At 40.5% G+C, this 8,128-nt stretch overlaps 1 protein-coding gene across 2 annotated transcripts in view; it reads left to right on the top strand.

Annotated features, from left to right (window-relative positions):
• The first annotated feature begins 1,750 nt into the window (after positions 1–1,750).
• Positions 1,751–8,128, top strand: part of frmd6 (FERM domain containing 6) — a 44,548-nt gene continuing 38,170 nt past the window's right edge. The window contains exons 1-2 of one of the 2 annotated variants that reach the window (XM_044143205.1): positions 1,751–1,940; positions 6,447–6,507. The gene's annotated coding sequence lies outside the window, so the exon portion shown is untranslated. The remainder of the gene's footprint in view (positions 1,941–6,446; positions 6,508–8,128) is intronic. The other variant, XM_044143206.1, reaches the window with a different exon arrangement.

Raw genomic sequence — 8,128 nt, 5'->3', positions numbered from 1 at the left:
CCAGAGGCACCCAGTAATAAAATGTAGATTAAACAGGGACTTCTATTAGCGGGGGTAATGACAGGTGAAATTACAGACGGCAGCGTTCATCATCCAGCTCAACCCTGAGTGAGAAGAAAGTTTTCCTCCTCCTGGATTCTGCCATTTTTCTAGCTGTAAATCACCTCTAATGCATAATAAAATCAAGATGTTAAAAATTCCTTGTTTTAATTAATTCAATTATTTGATCTGTGCAAATACCGTCCCACTTTGACACAAAGAAAAACTATGAAACAAGGATGGCGTCCGGCTGAATTCAGACAGAAGATGCATCGGAATGTAGAAACCAGCCTCAGGTCTCAGTTCACGTTTATCCTACATTTTGTTCAAGGTAAGCTGAAAAGACGTGCTCTTATCATTGTACGCGTACCAGAACACAGATCCCTTAATGTGCGCCGCATGTCTTGGGTTTAAAAGATTAACTTGTTAGCATGGACTGTTTTTGTTGGCGCTTCTCATCAAGTCATCACCACTGCGAACTCCAACCAAAACTAAAAGAAGGACGAGAAAGATTTTTAATCAGCCTAAGCAACCTAAAACATGTTTAAAATACTCATACAGTAGCATAAACTCACTGCAAAATTTAAACTGTTGAGCTGATTTTATACATTTTTAAGTCAGGGGGTTGAGAGGGATGTAGGTTTAAAACAAAGGAAATCATCTCAAAAGAAATGGAATTTAACCTCTTTTAACACTAAGTGTGCTTAAATGTTATCAATCAAATCAATGCAGTTTGTAGGAGTTAGTTTTTATGAAATGGATTAAATCAACAGGAGGGAGAGTCTTCCCCTGAGCTAAACCACCCAGCTTTTAAAGCCTTGGCTCCTACCAGGGTCTAATTTGGGGGTGGAGACAACATTTACATTTCCAGATAGGAAATACATATTTGTACGAAACTATACTCATAGAAAAATATTTACACAATTACAACTAACTCCAACAACTTCAAAACTAAAGCAGAAACAATCTGGGCCCAAACAAAATCCCAAAAACGTCTCTCCTCCCTCTCAAACAATGGATTTTCCCAGTGAGGCTGATTGGAAACACCAGGTTCTCCTCGGCACTGCTCATGGGCGCGCTTCCATGGCAACACATGACCAGGTGAAACTCAAAGAGAAGAGAGAATGACTAAAACAAAATATTACATAAACAAGTTGTTTTCTTCAAACAAAAATAATTCATTTACCAGATGAATTAGAAGTGCAAAAAACAGCACTTGGTAGGGAGGGAGTAAATCCCACACAAATACATTCTGGCACAACCGGCCCTTTAAGAGCATTCATGCTCTTGATTTGGCCCAAAACGAAAGTGAGTTTGACACCCCTTTCTGTGAAATCTTATTCCACCATAGATCTCAAGCAACACTGGCGGTACTATGGATAGCTATGGATACCGAGATTACTTGGTATCAACTGTTTACAAGTAAAATAAAAAATAAAAAAAGCTAGTTAGCTAATGAGGTCAAAGAGCTGTAGAGACCAGATTGATCTTTGTTCTAAACAGACACTTGTTCCGGTCCTCCAAAAGAAAGTGCATGAAATTAAATTAGCCTGATAAACGTACATTGTTATCAGGTTAATTACATATTTTAATTTCTATTTGCCATCACTGATTATGTTTGGAGGCTGTTAGCTTCCTCTGCACTACAATAAGGCAGAGGAACCCCACATGCTCTGAGCGAGTGAAACCCAACATTAAGGGTAATGTGAAACGCATGATCAAAGCTGACCTTACTCTCTCGGCCATATTTGCGTTTTACTGCGTGCAGTAAATCACAGGAGTGCGGCGTGCTTACAGGGCGCGGTAGAACACCGCAGCGCTCGCGCGGGCCCGCTACCTCTAGCTGAACTCTGCGGTCACGCGCTGAAATGCAAGAGCAGGGAGCAGCAGAGCGAAAGCAGGTGAGATTGACATCTTTACTTTCTCCCAATGGCTCCACAGTTCACCTCATTGTGTCGTAGGCAGAGCGGTTCAGCCACTTCACCGGACCAACCATGCGTCACCAGTCCCGGTGGGAGATGATGTCATCGCATGATGATGTAATTGACGGGCAGCTTAGTGGGGAACTTAAGCGTCAGGGCTAACAGCTGCTTCATGTTAACCTGTTTTCTGTCATGACTCGCTTTAATGGCCGAGTGTTACAAACCAATATGAAATTATATGGGTTTGAAAACCAGTTACGTGGTTCCCAAATTGTTTTTTCGACTCAAATGTGGACCTGGGAAACTGCAGAACAAAATAAGGCTGCGTGCACACAGCAGGTCTTGATACTCAGTTCTATTTCTTATTCTTCTTTTTTTTCCCCGTGGTCCTTCATGCTACTGATTTAATGAGACCGCAATCAGACTTCTCCGCGAACGTTTTAAGACCCCTAAGCAACCCGCATGCGCAGATAAAGAACGTTGACGTCACCCAGAAGAGCTCTGTTTACGGAAGTAATAATTGTCGGAGTCCGTTATGGATTTATTTTAACGTTTATTCAACAGTGGGAGCCGACGGGGTCGTCACAGGATCATAACAAGATAAAGGATACTAATAATAACAAAGCACAACTAATAGAATATCGATGTTCAGGGTTTAGATTTATCCAGTTTAGGTTTAAGTATAAATTTTTAATTAAAGACAGACAAAAACATAGTGAAATACCCCTTTAGATTAACCGAAACCAAAGCTAATCATTGATTGACCATCCTAAAAGCAATGGGAATTTTTTTAATGCGAGTGACAGATTACTTTTTTTCCTCCAATGCAGCATGTTCTGAAACTGCTTTTAATTTCAATCAGATATATATAGAAATAAAAATAAAAACATATTTTCCCAGTGGAAAAATATTTAGCATCTGTAGTCAAAATGCATTGTGTTCCCTAATCTCTATTAAGAAGTTTATTACAAGCCAAACATTTGGAAGCAACTTCAAATTTCAGTTCATAATGCCATAAAAAGCACAACTTCTATGAATTTTGGGATACATTCACTTAATGGTCACCGATATGCACCATTTACATTAGTTTACCTTCAGGCCAGTCTTAATGTATAAAGACTTCTGCTCAAGAAGGAAAAAGAATGACTTAGCTTTAGGACTGAGAGTCACAACTTCTGTGCAAGAGTTAAAGAAAAGGAAGCCTGCATTATTAGAGCCAGAGGGGATTGCTTTGCACACAAAATAAAATTGTAGTAAATATGGACTCTTGTCATAATCATTGCAAATTATGCTAATGAAGCATGAATTTTTTTTCTCTCTCTTAGTAAAATTTGACTCCGTGAGCACAAAAACAATATTTGTACAAACTTGATTTAGGAACATAAAGATTTGGATATGCCTTTCAGTTTGGAAAAACAACTGTTTAGGTGTATTTAAAACCAAAAGTTGTTTTGTTATTAATGCTAATAATAAGAATCTGTGAACCACTGACAGAACTGTACTTTAGGTGAAAAAAAAAACAACAAACAAACAAAACAAAACAGACCCACATTGTTTATTGTAGCTCTACAGTCTAGCAGTAATAATTGCCAGCGGACCTTTAACAATGAGCTCACTGCAGGCCCACTATGCATCTTTGTGACAGAGGGGCTTTCAAACGACATCTCGGCCGCTATTTTTAGCTTTACTTTTGGCAACGTGGAGCATGTATGAAAGGACTCGCAAGATGCAAACGCCAGGCTTTTGTTTGGCCTCACGATGCTCTCCACTTTAGAGAGCGGCTAGGACGGGACAGTCCCTTCATTCACGCCGTCCCTCGAAAGCTAAAAGAGCCTGGCTTTTCATCTCACGTCCCCGAAAGCGTCAAGCCAGTGTCTGAAGAAAAGAGCGCACACGGTTCATTTCACAAAGAGCGAGGGAACTGGTTTGACTAAACAAAACAAAAACCACAGCAAAGATCTTTTTTTGATCCTCACTTACAACGTTGTGCATTCGATGACGTATCGTGGTTCTAGGATAGCCCAAATGTCCTCTTATAACTATAGACACATTTAAAATGTTTACAATACAATGTACTACCTCCAGTACTCCTAGCAAATCATTTTAAATATGCACATCAAAGTACTTTTCTTTATTTACTGCTTTTTACGTCACGTTTTCTACCAATTGTGATATTAAACTCTTGAAATTGCCCTAACCTTATTGGGGCAGTTTTAATATTGCCGCATAATAAAGAATAATATGCGGAAATTTTGAAACAGCAGCAGACAGGAAGTCAGTGCTTGAGCATAAACGAGTCTGTGAAACAGATTCATTTCAGAATCATGGTTTCAGTTGAAAAACAAAGTTTTATTTTGAACCGAAGAGGCGTGCAGGATGAGAGAAAGACAGGCTCTGCATGCAGACCAACTAGACAAAATTACAACAAACTATTGTTTGAATCTTTGCAGAGGAAACCGAACATGTTTTACCCGAATGAAACTTTTTTTTTTTTGTTTTAATGACATTTTCTTGTGTTCTTGTTGCTTTTGCATTTTTTTTTATTCTCTACATTTAGCAGATGGGAACAATTTTGGGAATCTGAACTGACCCAAAACAAACAAAGAAAAACAGTTTGAACTGATTTAATGTCAGACTGTGAGGGGGGAAAAAAGAGGTTGTTTTCATGTAAACATCTGGTTTAACTACATTCTACACATATATATTAAATATTTGGCGCACATTAGGAGTTTTATAAAGCCCCTTTTTTTCTTGGAGCCCAGAGTGTCTAACTTCTGCTTTTCTCCTGAACGATACCCATAAAGGGTAAGTAACTCCATAACTCTGCCCGTGGAGAACATGTTAAAGTTTCACAGCAGATAAAATTAACAAGGTGATAATGTCAAATTGTAATGCTGCTAAAGTAGCTAGTAGTAAATATGTTTGCATATATATTTATTGTTAAAGTCATAATTTGGTCTTTCTACTTTGGCTGTGTTCATTTATTGTATGCCAGACTTTAGAAAGGCCTTAAAGGGTCACCAATTTTTTGACCCACAAAAATTGGTGACCCCTAATTTTTGGGAGTCACCAATTTTTTTTTTCTTAATGAATGTGTGTTTTTAATTATACTTATATAATCATACAACCTCATAAATCCGGCCCTGATTGTATGCACAGAATACAGAAGTCCATCTAACCTCCACTTTTCTCCTGAATCGCTCTTCTTGGTGTGAAACGGTTAAAGAAGTAAAAATGGAAGCAAAGTGCCTAAAAATACCCCCAAGTGGGAGCATGAAGCTTACATTTCCACCGGAGGTGTCATATAATCATCTCACATCAGGATGTTATGTAACCACAGCTCGGTGGTCTTGTTATTAGGACTTGAGATGTGTGTCTTATCAGCAGCTGTGGTGATTTATAGTCTAATCCCTAAAAACTTCCCACAGCCATCACCTCCCGGTGAATTTAATCCAACTTTCTTACTAATTCCCCCTCTTCAATGCCTGGCAAGCAGCCGTATCTCCGTCCGCACAGACTCAACACGCATGTGGGTATAAACGCTTTTTTTCTCCCCTTTTCTGTCAATGTTTCTAATCCTCAGTGCCTAAAAACAGAAAATCTTTTCTTTTTTTTTAGGCTAAAACCAAGAATTTAAGGTCAAAGGGAGTCGTATCAAACCTCCGACTTTATGTTTTCATTCAGTGTTTTTGTCTGTCGGGGGCCGAGATAAATTTTGGTTTCAGTACTTTGACCCAGAAACCCAAACACTCTTCCGCTGTGGGCAAATATTTGCTCCGTCTCCATTTATTTTCCTACACAACAGCTTATTTCTCTCTGTATTGCCCTTGTCGGGTTTGTCGTGCGGTTTGTTTAACTTGATCCTGTTGTGTCTTGGTGTGAATCGGCGTTAGTTCGCGGGATGCAGGCAAGGTTTCAGACTTCGACTCAGCACAGATTAGGGATGTTTGCACCCTGAGACGCAGGCTGAGGGAAGGCTTTTTTTCCCCCCACATCTCTGCCAGGAAACAAAGCTTAAATAATAAAATAAAACAGCCTTTAAATTTTACACCTCCCCTTTTTCTTTTTTCTTTTTTGCAAATAAAACCTTATAGATTTGTTTGTAGCCTCTAACCCATTCAAATCAATGTTTTGGAAAACCACGTTTTGGGGATGTGGTCATTCTCCCACATGGACGTAGTCCAGCTGGAAGGTGAAGCTCCGCACCAATCTCAGGTCTTTTGCGGCAGCTAACAGGCAGCCCCACAGCATAATACTCCCACCACCTTATCTCACTGTTTGGATGGTGTGTTTGGTGGTCCACACACCTTTTTGCATGTGGCTCCAAACGTTTCATTCCGTTTTCATTTGGCCAGAAGATCGCTGATACGTTTGCTATTTCGCAAAACCAATAAACAAGAAGTTTATTTCACTGCACTGATTTAAGACAGAAGATCTTAATTGACAACTCGTCATATAATTAACTCTATTTCTATTTTTGAGTAGATGCCAGGAGGCGAAGAGAGCAAAACCCAGTCGATGGTGGAGAGAAGCTACAAAAGAAAAGGTGAGTGGTGTATATATGTGTGTGTGTGTGTGTGTGTGTGTGTGTTTGGGGTAGGAGTGGGATTTGTTTGTTGCTCCAGCCTTTTCATGCCCTCCAGCACCGGGACCTTTACGGGAGTGAAGGATCAGCGCTTACAATCAGCTCAAATCCCAACCACATACGTTCTCACTCCGCAACACAATGTTGGGCAAAGTCAGCTCAGGTGATTTATGGCACAGGAAAAAGAAAAGAAAAAGGGGGGGGGGGAACTAAAAAAACCCGGTGACCTGTGGTGAGGCGAACAATGAGCTGCTGAGTGAGAATTGCTGCGGACGCTTCAGCAAAAGGTAAACATCTTAATTCACGTTAATGGAGTGCGGATGTGCTTTCTGCTTTGGGAAGCAACAATAAAGTCTTTTCAGGGTTCGCAAACGGAGGCTGATGGACTTGGAAGGACAGAAAGAGAGAGAGGGATGGGGGAGGAGAGATTTGTCAAGGTGTCCTGTAATGTTTGCGACCGCGACATCAGTCACAAGCCAACTGCTTGCTCAGGAACTTGTCACTGACACACTTTAACCTTGACTCCCAGAGTGCGCACTATATTCATATACAGCAGTTATTTATAGTATATAGTGTCCCAGTTCTGGTGGCTGCTATTTTTATTTTCACACCGGATGCTTTCTGGAAGGACTCGAACTGACATCCATACAATTATTTCTTTACTGAAACGAGCATCAAACCGGCAGAGATTCATTCAGAGACCTGACCGGTGTCGAACCACAGGAAACCGCCGAGCTTCCTCAGAGCTGAATTGGCGCTAAAACACTGGGAGGATCAATCAATAAATCAATCATTCTTTACGGTTCATTATCTAAATGCAGCGCTTCACTTCATCTGATCAGAGAGGTTCAAAGTGGGTGATCTGCAAACGAATTCAAAAGCATACAGAGTTGCATGCAACACCTGTGATAAGTGAATATGAAATTAACCGTTCTTCTTACCTCGTCAGATTTTCCTACCGTAGCACGGATAGATAGCTATGTTTATCTGTCGGTCCTACGGGTCTAAAGCTTCTACCGTCATTTTTACAAACTGAAAGCTACAGAGGGTTGTGTTAATGTTAAATATTATCATTGGATAACCTTCTTTGAGTGACGGGACAGAAGTGGAAGCTTGGGAGCTATGCTTAGCTTAGCATAGGAGCGATTTATAAACACGACGAAACCACAAAAATATCACTTCCCTCATCAGAATATCCTACTCATGGGCGTGCTGTGGTGGCGTAGGGGATAGCGCGACCCACGCTTGGAGGCCTTGAGTCCTCGACAAGGCAGTCGCACGTTCAGTTCCCGGACCCGGAAACATTTGCCGCATGTCTTCTCCCCTTTCCTTCCCCCTTTCCTGTCAGCCTACTGTCATATAAGGGACACTAGAGCCCACAAAAGAACCCCTGGTTTAAAAAAAAAAAGAATATCCTACTCGTGTGGATAAGAAATCTGCTGAGATTTCGAAATTACGGGCATCACAGATAGTGATGTTTGTTGGTGACTAGTGTCATTTGTCAACATTTGTTCAAAAACACACGTACAGTCTCCTGTAAGTTCACACCTCTTGAATGTCTTCATGGATTGTATAAGGATTT

The sequence above is a fragment of the Gambusia affinis genome, linkage group LG16 (assembly GCF_019740435.1).
Source record: "Gambusia affinis linkage group LG16, SWU_Gaff_1.0, whole genome shotgun sequence".
In the NCBI taxonomy this organism is placed as follows: Eukaryota; Metazoa; Chordata; class Actinopteri; order Cyprinodontiformes; family Poeciliidae; genus Gambusia; species Gambusia affinis.
The sequence above is the reverse complement of the archived record's forward strand: the minus strand, read 5'-3'. Positions and strand labels throughout refer to the sequence as shown.